This window comes from Panthera pardus, unplaced genomic scaffold, assembly GCF_024362965.1.
Source record: "Panthera pardus isolate Hobbes unplaced genomic scaffold, ASM2436296v1 HiC_scaffold_25, whole genome shotgun sequence".
Lineage (NCBI taxonomy): Eukaryota > Metazoa > Chordata > Mammalia > Carnivora > Felidae > Panthera > Panthera pardus.
Genome location: NW_026526821.1, coordinates 5,428,345 through 5,445,455, shown reverse-complemented (window position 1 = coordinate 5,445,455; position 17,111 = coordinate 5,428,345). Strand labels below are relative to the sequence as shown.

The following is a 17,111-nucleotide window of genomic DNA, read 5'->3' as shown; positions in this document are numbered from 1 at the left end:
CACACCCCTGCCTCTTGCCACTTCCTGTGGTTCCCGGCTTCCTCGGTTTGTGGCTGCACGACTTCGGTCTCCCCTATATCTGCAGATGGTCTCTCCCCTTCTCTGTGTCTCTCCCCTTCTCTGTGTCTCTCCCCTGGGTGTCTCTGACAAGGACACGTCTTTCCTTTGGGGCCCACCCAGCCCATCCGGGATGATCTCGTCTCGAGGCCCTAAACGTAATTACATCCTCAAACCCCTCTTTCCCAGGTGAGACCACATTTACAGATTCCGGGGATGCGGACAAGCACAGGCTGGTTTGGGGGCCACTGTCGCACCTGCTACCGTCAGCCTGAGCGTGACAGGAAATGGGGCCTCAGAAGCCAGAGCCCTGTGTTCAAAACCTGGCCGCATTGCTCCGCTGTGCGACTTTAGGAAGTCATTAAAGCTCTCTGCTTTAATGTTTTCAGCCATAGGAGGGAGGTGCCAACAGAATATATTTCAAGGCATTGTTCTGATCACGAAATGACCTCAGACACGTTCACGGCTTCGTACAGTCCTGGCCGCAACCTCAAACGGCCGCTCTGTGGAGGCCGGTGTTGTTATTTATACACAGGGCTGATATTTGTTCCTGCTGAGCCGTGGGCCCCTACCTGATTCCCTTCTCCTCTTCCTGTGATGGGCCCCTTCCTACTGAGCAGCCGTGGGCGCCCTCTGCCCGCCTTCCCGGGACACCTGCTGGCCTACGGGTGCCTGGGCTCATCGCCACCGTCAGCCTCTCCGTGGGGGATCCTTCTATCAATTGAAGCTGTCGTCGTCACCCCCACCCCCACCCCCCGGTTCCCAACCGCCTTTGGGGTAGAGCATTAAGGTGCAGTTTCTGCAAAGCCACTTTATGAAACGAGAGCAGTTGAATATGCTCTCGGATGTAGGAGTAATTATAATTCCCAAGTTTCTCTGAACATTTTTCTAACTGGATCTTTTTGTGTCGTAGTCTCAGAATAGACACACTTGTGGGCTTTCCTGGGCTCAAAATAGTTGTGAGATAGGGGTTGAAATCGACATCTGAGTTTGAATTATAACAACTCGGGTACAACTTTTGATTGGATGAATTTCACCAGCCAAATGTGGCTCCTTCTGCAAATCCAGCTTCCTTTTATGGAAGAACAAAATCCCTGCGCGAGGGCTGGGTCTCGAAGCCGGCCTTCCTCAGCACGGTGGGCTCGGGGCGTGAGGGCGGGGTCCACAACTGGCCGTGCTGATTCCCCGTCTCCTCGGGTGGAGGCGTCAGATGGAGACAGGACCCCAGCCGCCAGGTCTCGGAGCCTGAGAGTCCACAGGCCTACCCGGTGGGGCGCGGGGACCAAGGGCCTCGGCTCTGAGGCCAGACGGGTGGGGTTAGAATCTTGCCTCCCCCACTTACGGCCCTCGTGCCTTTGGGCAACTTTCTCCACCTCCTGTGCCTCAGTTTCCTCTTCTGTCAAGTGGGAGAACGATGTGCCCATCCCCCTGGGTTCTTGTCAAGATTCAATGACCTGATGCACGTAAGGGCCTCAGAGCAGTGACTGGCACAGGATGAGTGTTGCTTATTTTCATTGCTTGGCCCACAGCAGGTACACAGTCAATGTCTGGGGACCCAAAGCGAGTTAGAAGTCATCGGTCCTCCTACTTCACAACTCAAGGTATGTCAGAAGGCACACGGGGGTCCCTAACAGGGTAGGTTCCGTGGGGACCCTAGTGGCTGCCACAGATTTGGGCGGCGATGGCCTTGGTCCCATGCCAGCCCCAGACATGCGAGGGGAAGGGGGACTCTCACCCTGGACTCGAGTCCGTTCTTCAAAACTGCACTTGAAAAGCTTAAGAAAAAGAAAAGCTGTCCTGGTCCCCCCGTCCCCTGCCCCCGGTCCAAGGGGCTGTGTCTCAAGGGACTGAATCCATTCTCCAATGCAAGAAACCTCACAGCAGCTCGATGACGGACACGTCTCACCTTGGGGGACCTGTGTCTCTGGCAGGGCCCACGCTAGCCCTAACCGTCTGGCGGAAAGATAATCACTTAACTTCACTTTTTTAAAACCAACATTTTATTGATGGAACCGAGACCGTCTCATTAGTGGATCCCCTCCTGCCCTCCCTGAGCCTGTGCGGAGAAGGACGGATGGGGGCATTGAGGGCCCGTCTGGTTAATCCTTTTGACCTGTGGCCGAAAGGTCATCCTGCAGGAGCCCTTGGAGGGCAGGGCGGGGTCTACGGTGCCTGAGCTGGGTGCCAGGCCCCTGGTGGGTCTTCCGGGCTGGTGACACCGGCCAAAGGAAGACACAGTCAGACCTCCTGCCCCGAGGGCTCTTTAGCCACAAAGAAGATGAAAGAAACGGAGAGAGGTAAGGAAGCCAGGCTGCTGGGGATGCGCCACCCCGGGCGCGGCTCAGCCCATGACCCCGTGGATCTGCAGCAGAGGGGACCTCGGGCTCTTGACCGCAGCCCCACTCTGTGTGGTTTGGCCGAGCCTGCAGCCCCGGGCGCGATCGATCGCTGTCCGAACGCTTCCATTATCATTGTATCACATGCCCCCGCGTGAAGGCGAAGCAGGAATAAATACGGAATTAAAAAAAGAAAAGCGATGGCAGGTCCTCCTCGCTGCTAGGAAAGTTACCATTTCAAAGCCTCCACGTGTGATGCCCCTTCGCTGCCCCGTCGTTCTGTTTCATGCCTCCACCAGCGTCCGGCACCAGGGCCACCTTTGTGTCCCGTCCCTCCGAGCACCTGGCGTGGTTCAGTCCGTACTTGGCACACCACAGGCGAGGAGAGGCACCACAGGCAGGAGCTCCTCGGAGACCCAGCCCCTGGTGGCCGGATTCTAGGACACAGCGGTGTTGACGGAAGAGCCATGAAATACCGCTCGTTCGTCCGACACTGTTTTCTCGGCGGAGGGGAGTTTGTGTTGGATTAAGTGGGCATGTTTTAACGCTGTCGTCCCCCGACATCCGACGAGTGCATTCACCTGCATGACGTCAACATCCCAGGAAGCTCGGAGCATCGTTTTCACAAGGGAAGCGATTTTTACGGATTACACATCTCACACACACACACACACACACACACACACACACACATGCACAACTCGTTTTATTTGTGAATTGAAGGTAGCTTTCCAGCTCAGAACTTCTGGTCGATCGCAGCCTGCAACAAGACTGTTTTCTACAAAAGGGGACGGTTCCCCATCACCCCGGTGCCGTCCAGGGAGAAGCGTTCTTTTCTTGGGGGTGTGGGGATGGGGCGTTTTCATGGCGTGGCTAAGTGGGAAGGTGGTCGGGGCCCTGGCCCATTGACTCCTTGTCTTGGAGAATGCCATGGTGTTTTCTCCCTCGAGGAGAACCCTCTGGCCCTAGTAGACCACAAGCCCTGGGAGGCAGATGTAGCTGTAGCATCCTGAGGCCAGGATGCCCGCCGCCTCCTCTGGCACCTTCCGTGAGTCCCCATCACCTGTTCTGAGGCCCCCTCTCTGGGTGTCAGGTGGCATTTAACACCTGGATTGCACTGACCAGCAAGGAGAGGTGGCTGACCCCCATGCGGGCTTGGCAAAAGGGCAAATCATGAGACTACGCACCAGCAAGTGGAGCAGAGAGATGCTTCCCTTCCCCATCCTCACTCCCCAAATCCCAAACCTGCTTCCTCACCGAATGCCACTCTCAGGCCAGCCACGGAGACGGTGCGTGCGATGAACACTAGAGAGAGAGGATGCCCAGGAGGGGCCGGGGCGGCGCTCCCTGCGGCCACGCTGTGTCCAGAAGACAAGGCTCCAAGCCGTCGGGGGGTGTGGCACCTTACCTTTGAGGGTCCCGAGAGCTCGAGACCACTGCCTGGGCTCTCTGATGCCTTTGAGACCCTGTGCCTATAGGTCGGCGTCCCTGGAAAACTCCTACACATCCCTCAACAACCCAGCCTGAAAGTTACCTCCTCTGAGATCCCTGTCGATCTGCCGAGTCAATGCTTCTGAGTTCTCTGCCTTGTGCTTCTCCAAATTCCTTTGCTTTGTATGTTTTTTTTTTTTTTTTTAAATGGAGCCTATTTCTTTAAATTTACTTTGGGGATCTCAGGGGCAGAGCTTCGAATAAATCCATCTTCTGGGCTGAAAACTCTATCTTCCCTGATCCCTGGAAAGCCCCGCCCTGCTTCACTTCCTCCCTCCCTCGCCCCTGTGGTTCCCACTGTCCCTCCTCCCGGTGCAGCCCACACCTTGCACTGATGTGTGTCCCCGGGACTGGGCGTGTCTTCCCCACGAGAAAGAAGCTGAGAACACAGCCTGGCACAGCACTCGTGTCCGTCCAGCTCCCTTCTCTCCTGGCGCGCCCCCGCCCCCACTCTGGTTTCTGTTGCCAAAATTCATGCTGCCATTTTGGGACCCCAGGGAGTGGGAAGCTTTGAGGCAAGAAGATAGGGCTGTGGCTCCAGATGTCTCCCACCCCCCACATCTGGGTCTTTTTGGCACGGAACGGTTGTAAGACTTTACTATTCTGAAGTCCCGAGAAGACCGCCCAGCCACCAACGCCTCCAACGCTGTGTCTCCTCCCGTCACAGGTCAGCTAAGAAGGCCCCGGCAATTTTCATTACCCGGAGGGTATTTTCATCATCCAGACACAGATTTCAAATCAAAGCGATTATCCTAGCCAGGATCGACCCAGGTCTCTCACGAATCCTTGGTCAAAATGAGTTTTCAAGAAGTTCTGTCTTAAATTATTTTTATGGATCGTTCCAGTTTTCGGTGAATATTTAGTCTGCAGCTCACCCAAAATCTCCCTCTTTGTGGGAGGGGGGGGTTGAAGAAAACTGGCTTTCATTTTACAGTTTTTGTCTTGGTCAGCATTTCTAACGGCAAGAATGACAAACTTTGCTTGGGAAAGGCCGGTGCCGACAGCTGTGTTTTATTATTGAATATTTCTGGGGGTGAGCTTGGCTGCAGCTCTGTTTATATTGCTTGTAAGATTTCATGCAGGACCCCGCGAGGTCGTGGGCTTTGTCCGAAGTGTCTGGTGTGCTTGGCTAATTCATTCCATCCCTTCTTTCCCGGTCCCTTTCCTTTTATTCGTTTCCAAGAGCAAACGGAGCGCTGCCAGCAAATGGAATCCGACGGAGGGTGCTGCGGACCCCAGGTTTCCAACACGCTTCCGGGTCCACGACGGTGCAAGGGGACTGTCTTGCTCCGGGGACCCAAGAGTGCCATTTCTCCGCTAAGCCCCAAGGTCAAGCAAATAAGCTTCAGTTCTGTCTTGACACAGACCTTTTGGCAAGCACTCCCCCTGGCTCAGCCCATCAGATCCCACTGCTGACGTTTTGTGGGGGGGGCTCTCTGCTCACAGACAGAGAGGACCTGCGTTTTGTCTCCGGAACCTTTTTGGTTTTGCTTAAAGCCGACAGCCAGTCTTGGAGCGTTAAACCTGGCTTTGGAGGAAGGAATGGGGTCTCGGCCTCTTGCATCGTCTCTTATTCTTCGTGAGCACGAGACGAATCCCACAAGAGAAGGCACCGAGCGACCTGGGCTCCCCCCGCCCCAGGCCATTTGTTTATGCTTTTGCTTTGTCAGCAGACATTGCTGTCAGCTTCTGGGTGGGTGTAGATTCGAATCAGCAGCCATCTCCTTGCGCCCCCCAAAAAGATCGCCTCCCATCCCCTTGCCTACACAGTGGGAGCCCATAAGTCTCTGTTCGGTGTCTGCAAATGTGGGAAGGGGTTGCCAACTTGTCCCGGTCACCTCTGCTCTGTCCCCGTAATGAGCTTGTGTCTCTGGGTCCTTCCAGACTCGTTGGCCTCTCTTTTTTATGGCGCTGAGTCCTACGAGAACTTCAGGCTTGCCTGTGTTCCCACCGGAAGCTGTCTCTTCCACAAGACGGGTGCACCCGAGGAAGATTTTCCTGGGGCTCGGAGACATTGGGAGGATTCGCATCCCAAAGGCACAAACGACATTGGACTTGGCCTCATTTTTCCTCCAAAGCTTCTCAGTCAGGTCTGCAAGGTGGGTCGCTCACCCGCAGGGCAAGAGCCAGGACTCTCAACGGGTGGTTCACTCCCTCCTGCGTCTGTTCCTCTTATGCCGATTCGGCCCCTACCACGTGCCAGAGAGCCTGGAAGCACCCGAGACTCGACCTTCGCCGTCCTGAGCACCTGCTCTGCTGGGCGGCTGGACGCAGCTGAGCTCCACGCAGGATCGCACCAGCTTTCGGGGGCGTGGGTGGGGCCTTTCTGAGCCAGCCCCTGAGGAGTGCCAGAGACCTGCAGGTCGGGGCAGGGCAGGCGGGAGGTGGGCTCCCTGGGAGCGGCCAGTGAGTAGCCTAACCCATCTCTCCAGGTCCCCGGGAGGGGATGGGCAGGTTCGCAGCAGACCCAGGGGTGGGGAAGGTCAGCAGATCAGGAGGGAGTCGGGGGGAGCCCTGGGATTCCGTGAGGATCCAGGGCCCTGGGCTGGGCGCCTGAAACCAGGGTTCCAGGGCTCTGCCCCGTCGGCTTCTCCCTCCTATCCTTCCCCTCCCTTCCTGACACACCCCCAGCACCCTTCCCTCTGGGCATCTGTCAGTCTGCGCCCCCACAGCCCAGCAAGGCTGCCTGCTTTTCTCTGTTCTAAGACCCTCAGCCTCTGCTCACTCCACCTCGTCTGCTGGACTTTCCCGGTTCAAAGTCCTCTTTTCTGCATTTGCCTAAATCGTGGGTTATTGGCCAACGCTTTGGAGTCAAATGTCCATCTTGATCAAGCGGCCTGAACGCACATGCTGTGTGTGTGGGGGGGGGGGTGGAGGTTTCTAGCAGCCCCATGTCCTTTCCTCGCTGGCCCTTGGGGGCAGCCCCTCCACCCCATCCTTCCACGTGACCTCCCGGCATCCCCCGAGCCCCGTGCAGAGTGTGGCTCTGGAGGCCTTCTCTGAAGCATTACCTGAGCCATTTTTCTTCCTGAGGCCGGAGCGCGCTGGCGTCCCCCCACTTCTGGGGAGCAGGCTGGGAAAGGCACCCGGTGTCCACACCTGTGCCCGCTGCGGGCATCTGTGAGACCAGGCAGCTCCCTGGTCTCTCCTGGGACTTCCCTCATGCTGTCCTCTCATACTGCATCCTCCAAAACTGAAGGGAAGTCACCTGCTTCCGGGTGATCTGTGCCCGACGCCGAATCCCAAGGCAGGAGCGAGGCAGGGGTGAAGGGCAAGGGGTGTCCAATCTCTGCAGATTTCTAAGCTCCTTCGTGCCGGCTTTTTTTCACCTGTGAAATGGGAACCATAAGAGTGATGGGCTTGGGGGACCTAATGGCAGGGGACACAACGTCACCGTGACCTCTGCTTTACGAGCACGGCCTGAACCACTGCCCCCAGTCCCCACAGGCCTCAGGGTCCATTTCCACACACACACACACACACACACACACACACACACACACGATGCTTTTGATCACAAAGGACATTCAACCAAGATTAACAACTCAAATCGCCTGGGGGCCCCTCTGGTTCCAGATGCTTTTTGCTAATTCCAGACGGTTGTTTTGTTGGTGGTAAACTAGTGTCTTCGTGCTCTTGGCTTCAGTTTGTGAGAGCAGGATTTCTTTCCAGCCCGAGCGTCTCCTCCCCGGATCCAGGCCACAGAGGCGCAGGCTGTCAGATGCTCCGCAGCCCTCAGGCTGAACTGCAGGTGTGTGAAAGGCTGGGTACCAGGGCCTTGGGCCTGGCCACTTGCGGGGGAGCCCCAGGGCCCCGGTCCTCCGCCTGGCCAAAGAGCCTGCCGCCCGGAGACGCTACATGCTTAAAGAAACTGCTACCCGAGCCCTCATTTTCTGCATGTGATTTTTTTTTGTCTAAGTTGAATGGGTTAGCTCGGGGCTTCTTAGATTTTACTGCACCCACTCAACCAACCCCTCTGGAGGTTTTGTTAAAATGCGGATTTTGGTTTGGCAGTTCTGGGATGGGGCCCGGGGTTCTGCATGTCAGATCAGAGCCTGCTGCTGGTCCCAGGACCCCACTTCGAGCAGCAAGGGAAGAGGGGCTGGCAGATGGCCTTCGTGTGGTTGGTGCCTGGCAGGGTGTCTGGGGGCTGTGGTGTGTGTGGATTCCAGGGAAGAGGCAGGGAGAAGGGTCAGCTTCGGGAACAGGGATGCGGGTGGGCAGTGACTGGCCTGCATTTGGCTCATCCTTCAGGCCCGGGGTCCAGAGGAAGAAAGGCTGACAGCTCCGTCCCCAGGGGCTCACGGGGCTCCGGGACCCCTGCCTTCTCTCTGGCATCGCAGACGAGGACTCTTCAGTTTTCCTCAGCCCTGACATTGGCCAACATAGGCCTCCGGGGGCATCTTGCGTCACTGAGGCATCCAGGCCCCGGCCGGGGAGCACCAGCAAAGCTCAGGGTGTCCCAAGGACAATACGGTCTGGCTCATGTTTAAAGATTTTTTATATATATATATATTTGGAAACCACTTCAAACTTTACAAAAAAGTTGAAAATCAAAATCAAAATCCTACAAAGAACGCCCATTGACCATTTACTTGCATTTACTGACCGTTACCATTTTATCCCTTTGCTTTACTGTTATGTGTTCTGTCTCTGTCTTTGCTGTCTCTTACTCTCTCCCCCCACAGCCCACCCCCCACGTGCACGCGTAGATTTTTCTGAGCCTTTTAAGACCACTTTACCCCTGTAAGATTGTGTCCCTTTCCGAAGAAGGGGGGGGGCTGCCCTCCTGCACAGCCACGGAGCAGGCAGCACCATCAAGAAAGTTAACATGAGCCCCGTTCCTTTATCTGATCCTTGTACAGGATCAGAACTGTACAACTGACCAAACCCTGTCCTTTACAGCATTTTCTCCAGCAGGGGCGGGATCCGGTCTAGGGCTGGGTTTTGTGTTTAATCGTCACCGCTCTTTACCATCCTTTAACCTGGAACGTTTCTGCAATTTTCCTGTGTCTTTACGCCTTTGACGCTTTTGAAAAGTGTACAGCCCCTCCTCCCCACCCCCTTCTTAAAAACGATAGAATGTTCCTGTTAAAGTCAGGCTGGACCTCGCGGCTGGCCCACGACGTGCTGACGTGCGTTCTCCCCAGGAACCCGCCAGCCTGCGCCGCTGGGATGCTGATTGCCTGGTCAAGATACTGCCTGATTCCTTCCCTGCATAATGACTATTCCTTGAGACCACGTGATTACCCGGCTCCTCAGCAAGTTCACCCATTGGTGGCCCCGGCCCCGAGCAGTCTCCGCCACTGTGGTGACCAAATGTTTCCCCTTGTACAACCTTCCGTAGCTGCGTCTGCACTTGGCATCCTGCTTTACGCAAGAGCCCTTCCTCCCCCACTCATTCATTCGTTCATTCATCTACTTATTATCGGTATGGACGTATGAATGCCAACTTTTCCGCAAGGGTTTATAATTCCTTACTGTTCCTAATTATTTCAAACCCATCCCAGATTTGGGCAGCGGGAACCACTTTAATCTGCTCTTGGGTTCTTCTGACATGTCTGCATCTTTTTTTTTTTTTTTCTTAGAACATCCTTACTCTCTGGAACAACAAGCTGTTTGAGGCTGACCTAGTCCCTTCCTTGCCCTGGCCCTGGAATTAACTGTTTCTCTAAGGAGCCTGTTCCTTTCCATGGGGAATGGTTTTAGGAACTCAGATCTAGGTACTCGGGGACACTGATGGCTATGGGACGTCTTTGTTTCTAGGCTTTTTCAGGAGACAGAGCTAAGAGATGTCGGACATACAGACGTAGTTGTATGTGAACACACACACACACACACACACACCAGAGATGGATGCGTCTTGGAAATCACGTGCTCCCTCCACATCTCTGTGCGGACCCAGAAGTTTGCCTGTCAGACCAGCGGCCAGGCAGGGCGTCGTGTCCAGCTGCCAGCATGCACGAGGTCCCTCACCTCTCAAACTGAAGTCGAGGTCCCGTGAGGAAGCCTGCCCACCAGGCAGTGTGGCTAGTGCCACAAAAGCCTGCCTGTAGCCACCCAACACGGGACACGTCCCCGGGCTGTCCTTGCTCAGGGGACCCTCCGTCAGGCTGGCAGAGACTTTGTCGAGTCCATGGATGGTCCGACGCCCCCACTGCCCGGTCCTGCGTCCCGTCCTTTCCTTCCGGACGTTGTTCTGCAAAGCCCTGGGCACAGCCAGCTTCACCTGCACCGCGCACCTCCCGTCCCAGCCCTTTGGATACCCCTTCTCTCCTGATGAGAATCCTGGCTCTGGACACTTACACGCTCGGTTCCACAACCCAAAGCAGCCCCACCGTTGTGTTGCTCAGACAGCATACCAACAACACCTGTTCAAAAGATGTGAGTTGACGTTACATGCAGGACAGGTTCAGCCTCCATCCCTGCACCCCGGCGCTGCCCAGGACCGTGTGAGGAGTTCGTAGAGTTCGTTCTTGCTTTCTTTCCCTTTTCCTTTCCCCCCCTCTCAGTGTGGTGACGTCGTTCATTTGAAATACACTCGGGTTCATTTGTCTGTTCCCTTCCGGTCTTAGATGGATTGTATTGATTTGGTTTTTACGTTTTTGGACACGTAGGACATCAGCGTGTTCCCAAATGTCAAAACCGGACTGAAAGGCGTAAGCCGGCAAAGAGCCCTCCCTCCTGGATCCCTTCCCCCGCCCCACCCCTCCGTGCTCATGGGAATCAAGTTCATTGTTTTCTGGTTATCTCTTCTGTGTTTTCCTTTCTTCGTATGTTTTCCTGTTTCCCCCTTTTCTTACCCAGAAGGCAGGGCATGCACTGTGATGTTTAGAGTTGGCAATCACTCTGGATTCATGCGTCGAGGGCTTGCTCGTTCTTTTGTGCAGCTGTGCGGTCCTCCGCGGGGTAGAGATGCCTTAGCCTATTCACGCCGCCCCTGCGCGTGGAATAGTCTGCGATTACAGACCATGGTGCAATGAGCGACCTGTGTGTGTGCGTTTCCACATCGTGGGAAGTGCATCTTTGGGGTAAATTCTGGAAGCGAGATGGCTGGTTTGGAGGTAGGTGCATATATCGTTTTGTGTGATATTTTGCCTAATTTTCCTTGATAAACGCTGGTTCTACCACGCTGCACCTCCCACCAGCAAGGCGAGTGAGGGCCCTTCCCAGTCTTGCCAATGGAGCCTGGGGTCGAGGTTTTGACCTTGGCCATTCTGGTGGGTGAGCCACGGTGCCTCAGAGAAGCCGACGTTGGCCTTTCCCTTGCTTGTCTCCTTTCATTTACTAAAATGCCATTTTATGTCTTTGTGAATTAGCTGTTCATGTCTTGTGGTCATTTTCCTAGATGATTTTTGGTCTGTTTTCCTTGTTTTTGTGTGTTTGTTTCTTTGTTTTTGTTTTTGTTTTTTTGTTCTATGGATTTTAAACAATATTAATCTTTTATCTCTGATGGATGCTGTAGAGATTTCCTGGCAGTTTTCCCTTTGTCCTTGGATTTTGCATATGGTGCCTTTTGCCATGCAACAGGTTTTTCTTAAGTTAATAAAAATCTTGTTAAATTTGTATGAAACTGTCAGTCCGGGTTTTTCCTCATAGTCGAAGTCTTCCCCTCCACCCACGCCTCCTTCTAAGGCTTGTACGGTTTCACTGTTTCCTGTGGATCTCTGACCCACGTGGAGTTACTCTGGTGTTCGGGATGAGAAATGGATTAATTTTATCTTCTTTCCAAATGGCTGTCTCGTTGTCTCCACACACTTATGAGTCGGATCGCCTCAGCACTGGGCTCCTTTTTAATTCTGTCACAGATGACCTTGGGGGAGCGGTGGAAGGAGGGGGTCGTGGGGACAGGGCTTGGATGGTATTTCCTAGTAAAGAGCGGGCTGGCCTTTGTGGGCTGAGAGGCCTCTTCCTTCGGCCTCCCTGGACTGGTTCTCGGCTCTTCGAGGCTCCAGGATGCTGGGGGCCCTGCCTTGTGGGTGATGTGCTGAAACGCCTTCCTGGTCCACCAGAAAGATGGCCTGCCCCTGGCGTCCCTGGGGACCAGGGTCCCTTGACCCAGGAAGCATGGCTCCACCCTATCACTGCCAGGCCAGGAGGCGGAGGGGGAGCACAGGCAGACCGTGAGAACCTCTGAATTCCTCTCAACAGAGAGTCGTGAGATCGTCCAGCCTTTGGAACATCATTCTCCCTTGTCTGCACTTGAGAGATCAGTTTGTGACATGGCGTGCGCTTTACCTGCTTGGACTCAAGGTCAGCAAAGGCCGAATTTTGCAGTTAAAGAAGCTCGGCGAGCTCCCAGGGCCACGCACCTGAGGGCCCCCCAGTATGGGAGGCCAGGGCTGCGATGCCTTCTTCCCTTTCACATGGTTTTTGTTTGGTTGGAAGATTCAAGTACAGTGGGTTTCTGAGTTAGGATTTGGCAGGAGGGAGGAGGGCACGGGGTAGTCGCCGAGTTCATGGAAAAGCAGAGGTGAGGTTGGGGGCGGGGGGGGGGGGTTGCTGCGTTCATCATCTCTTCTCTGACGTGGCCATGATGTCCCGGGCTGGAGTGCCATGGGCCACAGGGGGTTTTCACGCTGGCAGGGCAGGTGGCCAGGGAGTGGGGTTCTCCGTGATCAAGGCCACCCGCTGCTAGGCTCCCGGTTCACGGTGAGCCGGTGAAGCCCCGATGCGACCAGCGGAGAGGAGCTGGTGGTCAATGCCCGTGTGCTTTGCTCCCGCGTGGCGGGCTCTGAGCACGTTTCTCTGGCCCCGAGGGTCCCAGTTGGCCGGAGCCGTGCAGACAGCAGACCCAGCTGGGCAACTACCCTTGTCTTTGCTCTCTTTTCTTTCGCCTCAGTCGTTCACTCCTCTCTGCTTCTGAGATGACCTTTACTAAACAATCCGTACCGAGCCTTGCCTCAGGCTCTGCTTTTGGGGGAATGCAAAGTAAGACCGGTCTCCTTCCCTCAGGGTTTGCCTGTGGCATCACGGGCACTGGAGCGGGATCTCTCTCTGCTGTGGGGCCACCCTGGACCTTGCGGGGTCCCCACCTCAACCCCCTGGTTGCCAGTAGCGGCCCCAGCCCCTCCATCTGTAAAGACTGAAAATCTCCAGTCTCTGGCAGACGTCCCCGGAGGCAAAACGGGAATGAGAACCAAAGCCAACCGCCAATGGGGTCACGTAAAGGAGGGAAGAGTCCCCCGGGGACCTTGGGGCCTGGGGGCCTGGAGGGCAGCTCCAGGGAGAAAGGTCCCATCCCATCCCCATTCCGTCTTCAAAGGAAGCTAGACACTGAGGATCAACGTCCTTTCTTTTCTGACTTCACGAACGGAGTTGGCCAAAGCAAACACACGTAAGGCCCAGCTTTGGCCCTTGGCCCCCAGTGAATCGTCCTGTTTCCCCACAAAGCCTCTGGTCCTGAGGATGACCCCAGGCTTTTGGCTTCTTGCCTCTCTGCTGCTGGGAGCCAGGCCCATCGGGGCCCTGGGAGATGCAAGGCTTCCTCTTGTTCTTGGAATATCTCCAGTGATTTCCCAAAAGTCCCGAGGCCTGGCAATGCGGCCCGTGGGGAGGGAGGGAAGCATAGGCAGGCCATTTCCTGGGAACCCCAGGCTGAGTCGGGGAACGAGGCCCATGGGCCTCCAAGGTCTTGCCGGCCACACAGCCCCCAGCAGGGCTCTCAGAGCCCAACACCCTTCGGGGATTGTCCGCACTTTAGTGCCTTCGAAAGAAACAGAGCCTAGAAGCTGAACTGCGCTAGACGCGGGGACAAAGTCCTTCCTGCGGCACTGCACCCCGGCCCACTCCCCGGCCTGGGGCATGAAACCCGGATTCCAGGTCCCGCCTGCACCCACTCACGTCAACTTGGGTGAGACACCGAACCCTCCGTGATCCCTTCCGGGAGGAAGTCGTGGGCAACATCTCCCCCACACCTGCTACGTACCTGGTCCGGTACGACATTCTACCCCTGAACCCGCCGGAGCGTGGGCTCCACAAAGGTCAGGAGCTTGGCTCCTGGAATTGTCACAGTCTCCCCAGCACCCGGGTGCCTGGCGCGGGACAGGCGATGAAGGAACACCCGCCGAGGAGAGAACGCCTGCCCTCACAGCCGCGTGGGGGGCAGGAAAGGCTAAGCGCCAGAGAGGGCAAGTAGCTTGTTCGAGGCCACACAGCCGGCCGCTGGGGACACCCGGGACTGCCTGCCTTTCAAGTCTGCCCTCTTAGCCACTCGGCCACCCCCGCCTCCAGGTGCGCCGGGAGGACCAGACACTGAGCTGTCTGTTCACTGAGCAAATGAGCATCAAACATGGAGACGAACGGCCTGGCCGGAAAGGACCACACTCAGTGAGTTGCGTGCACCTGCCCATCACGGACTTCCTGGGGAGGGCGCTTCCTACGGTGCTGTAACCCATCACCCACACTTAGCAGCTTGAAACAGCACAGACTTACGGCCTTACAGTTCCGGAGGTCAGAAGTCTGAAATGGGTCTCGCTGGCCAGGAACCAAGGTGTTGGTGGGTCTGCCTTGCTTCTGGAGGCTCCACTCTCCTTGCCTTTCCCAGCTTCGAGGGGCTGCTGGGGCCCCTTCCTCTGTCCTCAGAGACAGCGCTGACCTCTGCTCTGGCACTGGCCCTCCATCCCCCGCCCCCCCGGCCCCGTTCCTCTCACGAAGACCCTGGTGATCACCGTTAGGCCCCACCCGGATGACCTCATCATCGTTCCCTTAGCCCCATCTGCAGAGCGCTTACGCCATATCAAGCGACAGCTACACCCACAAGTCCTGGGGATTATGGAGGGGACGTCTCTGGTTCAGCAAGGCCAGTTTGTGGAGATGTGTTTCCAGAACTGCAGAATGTCTTGGCGAGCCTGGGCCGCCGTCACAAGAGACCACAGAACGAGGGGAGCTTCACACGACAGAAAGACATACCTCTGGGCCCTTCTAGAGGCTGGGAGCCTGAGACAGTCCGGGTGCCGGCGTCGTGGGGTCTGGCGAGGGTTCTCCCCGGCTTGCGGCCGGAAGAGTCGGAACAGAGAGCCGTGTGTCCCCTCTTACCGAGACCACTGGTCTTCCTGGATTAGGACCCCCGCTCATGACCTCATTTGATCTTAATTACCCCCCAAGATAGTCACATTGGGGTTAGGGCCTCGTATGAATTGTGGGGGGGGGACACTTCAGTCGACAGCACAGGCCATCGGTGACTGTCCCCGTGTCCCCACGTCCACCCCTGGGAACTACATTCCCCGGGCTGCCTGTGAGCTGGCTGCCTTTTACAAAATCCCTCAAATGGAGGGGTGGGCGCCTGGGTGGCTCAGTCGGTGGAGCGTCCGACTTCGGCTCAGGCCATGATCTCCTGGTCTGTGGGTTCGAGCCCCGCGTCGGGCTCTGTGCTGACAGCTCAGAGCCTGGAGCCTGCTTCGGATTCTGTGTCTCCCTCTCTCTCTGCCCCTTCCCCACTCGCATTCTGTCTCTCTCTCTCAAAATAAATAAATAAGCTTTAAAAAAAAAATAGAGGGGCACCTGGATGGCTCAGTCGGTTAAGTGCCTGACTTTGGCTCAGGTCATGATCTTATGGTTCATGGGTTCGAGCCCCACGTCGGGCTCTGTGCTGACAGCTCAGAGCCTGAAACTGCTTCGGATTCTGTGTCTCCCTTTCTCTCTGCCCCTCCCCCGTGGGTCCCTCTTTGCGCCTTCGTGGTATTCTGTATGTTGTAAGTGCTTTATGACAAAGAGTTGTTACTTTTGTTACGAGAAAACACCAATAAAACATATAATTAAAAAAAAAAAACAACCCAAGGCTTTCCTCAAGTCCAGTGCTGCCCAAGAGAACCTTCCGTGATCAGGGACATGTCTTTATACCATCCAGTTCAGCAGCCACTCGTCACATGTGGCCACGGAGTGCCTTTGATGTGGCCAGTGTGGCTAGGAAGAGAATTTTAAAAAGTTTTTTTTTAATATTAATTTATTTTGGGGGGAGAGAGAGAGAGAATCCCAAGCAGGCTCCACACTATCAACGCAAAGCCCGACGTGGGGCTCGAACTCACGAACCGAGAAATCACGAGCCAAAGTCAGACGCTCAACCGACTGAGCCACCCAGGCACCCCTAGGGAGAGAATTTTAAATTTAATTTCACTTCTGCTTACACTGAAACAGGTTACCATGTGGGACGACACAGCTCCAGATGCCTGTAAGATTCTTGGGGGCGATGTGGCGGGACGAACAAAAATTGGTCCTCCTTCCGAGAATTTCTTGCCAGCGTGTTAACACCTGTGTAAAAAGTGTCTTGGGCCAAAAAAACACACAAGATCATCCAACAAGCAATTGCCGCGTCCAGCCTCGTGAGGGGTCAGGGTGGGCCAGGGTGGACGGTACCGAATAAATGCCAGGCGGGCTCGGGGGGTGAGGCGATCGTCCCTGGGCCGGAAGGTGGGTGATTCCACGGGGGGGGGGGGCAGGACTTTGGGGTAGATGGCCCCGAGGACCGCGAGGAACCCGCATCCTGCCATCACTGTCTCCTCCCTTCCTCCTGAGCCCCATCCGCCCACTCAGCAGGCTCCAGGACGCGTCCCTCGGGTGGGGTGCAGAAGACAAGCCCCCGCTCTCCCCCGGCTCCGCCCCAGATCCCGGTCCCCCAGACCAGGCCTGCAGAATGCCGGGAACCTCAGGGAAACAGCTACTTCCTGGTGGGTTAACAACTTCGGGAAGTAACTCCCTCAACGTCATGGCCTTCCCCTCTGGCCTCCTGTGTGCAGCTCCCCTCTGCCTCTGTTTATTAAAAACTGACCAGGGCGCCTGGGGGGGCTCGGTCAGTTAAGCGTCCAACTCTTGATTTCGGCTCAGGTTGCGATCTCACGGTTCGTGAGTTCGAGTTCCGAATGGGGCTCTGCGCGAACAGTGAGGAGGCTGCTTGGGATTCTCTCTCTCCCCCTCTCTCTGCCCCTCCCCCGCTCACTCTCTCAAAGTAAATAAATACACTTTAAAAGAAACAAGAAACTCACCACCCCAGTGTCCTCTCCCAGACCTGCTTGTTCATTTTGTCAGCCCCTCGGTCGTGTCTCACAGAGATGGTTGGACCCGATCTCACCTGTGGTGGGACGGGGGAGAAGGAGCTCCCAGGACGGGAGAAGACGGACCATCGTGGAGACCCAGTGACATGTGGGCGCCGGGAGGGGCTCTCAGGCGTGACCACGGTCCATTCTCCAAATCACCCCTCCGGCAAACATCCTGCTCTCTTAGGAGGAAAGA

General features: G+C 56.0%; 1 long non-coding RNA gene across 1 annotated transcript; it reads left to right on the top strand.

The window, feature by feature from the left end:
* The first annotated feature begins 11,813 nt into the window (after positions 1-11,813).
* On the top strand, positions 11,814-16,811 carry LOC109253373 (uncharacterized). The gene is made up of 3 exons (XR_002074361.2): positions 11,814-12,137; positions 16,020-16,549; positions 16,707-16,811. It is a non-coding gene; the product is annotated as an uncharacterized LOC109253373 (long non-coding RNA).
* The last annotated feature ends 300 nt before the right edge of the window (positions 16,812-17,111 follow it).